Raw genomic sequence first — 2,540 nt, 5'->3', positions numbered from 1 at the left:
TGTTTGTGCGTCCCCATGTCACTCACTTTCCTTGTCCGTACTGTGTGGACGCGGGTGTGGTTCCCCCATTTGCGGGGGGGGTCAGGGGGATCCGCGCTGAGGGAGGACTTGGAAAGTGGGTGACATGGTGCACAAACAGACTGTTTGAGTGCATCTTTATGAGCCTTCTTTTCAATGCTCCGTCTCACTCGATTTCCACTAACTCGAGGTGAATTTTCGGCATTTCCTGAATTCGGGAACCAAACCTAATATCTTCCCAATTTTCTATTTACTATAAATTTATTTGAATATAATTCGAAATAGAAAAAATAAATTTATTTTAACTCGCCGACAACCCAACACTGCTCTTTTTAACATTTTTTTAAAAATTTGTCCCAAAACTGTTTAAATAATTTGTAATTAATATTAAGTGATTTTCCTGAAAAAATAGATAAAAATAAATGATATAAAATTATAAAATTATCATTAAAAAATTAATTTATTTTTTTTACCAAAAATTCGTTTTGTGGAAATTTATCTGATATAAAAAATCAAATAAGCAAAACAGAACAAAAAATACAACAAAAAAATATAAAAAATGTTTATAAAAACAGAAAAAAATAATAAAAGCCTCATATTGGATAAGTTGAACTTGATAAATAATGTTTAACAAAAATTAACAAATAACAATAGTGACAAGTAAAAACAGCGTTATATTAGCTTTCATTGATTGAATTAAATAAAAAAGTGTGTTGATATTAAGATATAATAACATGCTTATGTATCAATATGAAAAAAAATAATATTTAAAATCATAATATATCACAACAACAAAACAAAGCCATCACACATTACTTTTAAAACAACTGAAAGTTGATCCAAGACGCAATTAACATTGATAATGGATATATAAAACAATGTTTCCGATGCAAAATAAACGATTATTAACCAACTAAATTATAGAGAATTGTATAAAAAGTATTCATTATTATCGAGAATAAAAAGAATGTTGTTTATTAATATTTAAATACAATAAATAATAAAATATACACCAAATATATCAATAAAATAACAATTGAACATTATCTCAGTGATTTGATTAATATTACTTTTGTCAAGAACGTTATGATTGTGTCAATTTGTCGTAAAAGTTTATTGACACTGTCCATATTAATTTGTATAATAGTAAAAAAAATTTAATTCTTTGTGATTAAACTGTATCACTTTGAAAAGGTTCACTGTTATAAAATGTCTTTATATCAATATTTAATAATTTTTATGTTAATAAATTTAAAAAGTGCTTAAGTTATGGTTCTTTTCAATTATCTGAAATATATAGTACAAGTCTCAATCATTGTGATAAAACCTCTACTTTATCCCTTTCTGTTTGTTTTTTGGTGCTCTCATTTGATCACGTTATATGCCCGAAATTTTAGTTTTTTCAAACATAATTCTATAAATATAATATAACATATTCTATTATATAGTTTATAAATATTATAAAATATAATTTAAAAAATATTTATGTATGTGCTTTTTTAATAATTGTTTCAATATCCGTATCATTTGAAATATAAAATTTATATTATCTCGTCATGAAGCATTCACTTTAGACGAATTAACGTGTTCGATTTGGTTTTTATCGAATAATTACTTGATTTCCATCATTTACTAGTTCTATGTGTTTTGAACACGAATATACATTAATTTCGTATGTCAAATAGTCTTGCATCCATTTTTGTTATTATTAGTAATAACCAATATGCAGTGTTCTGAAATAGTATCATTTACAATAAGATATAATCATTTCAAAATAATTTGAATCACAAATTGAAGTTACCATTTTTTATGAAGATATATTTATTATAAAACCAAATCAATTGGTTATGATCGTGTTTTTATCATCAAATTGCGGTTTTTAGTGTCGTCACTTTAATCACTAAACTATTTAATAGTTTTGAACACAATAAAACAAGTTTTATAAAAAAGTTTTGTATTAATACTTCTAATGTGTATTTTTCATTATATAAATTATCATAGAGGTAATGTTCTATTGATATAAACAAAGAATTTTGACATTTTTGTTTTTTTGGACAATCAAAATATAATTATTTGTTTTGTTAAAATATCCCAAATATTTATTTCAATAGATAATTTAAATTGTTTTATTACATTCATCAATGTAACTGATTCATAAACAAGCAAATGGCAACAAATCATAGACATAACACAAATTCGGATAATGACACGAAATATAATAGTAAATTTTATGTACTGAAGTAAAATTATTGTCAAAAGGAAAATTTGACACTTTAAATTTTAGCTGTAACAGATTTTTTGAGTTTGTTTTTAATCAATTATCTTGATAAAGACAATACAAAAAATTAATGACGTTTTTGTTAATGTCAGGGGAAAGTAAATATACATAATATACAGAAAAAAGACGTTGGAAAACTCAGTAATTCATATAATCAATAAAAGAAATGAAATTAATAGTCTACATAGTTGGTATTTGAAAAGTTTTTAATTATTTCAAAATGACTATTGTATTATTAATTTTA

Source organism: Entamoeba invadens, assembly GCF_000330505.1.
Source record: "Entamoeba invadens IP1 unplaced genomic scaffold scaff_1105074724549, whole genome shotgun sequence".
In the NCBI taxonomy this organism is placed as follows: Eukaryota; Evosea; order Mastigamoebida; family Endamoebidae; genus Entamoeba; species Entamoeba invadens.
The sequence above is the reverse complement of the archived record's forward strand: the minus strand, read 5'-3'. Positions refer to the sequence as shown.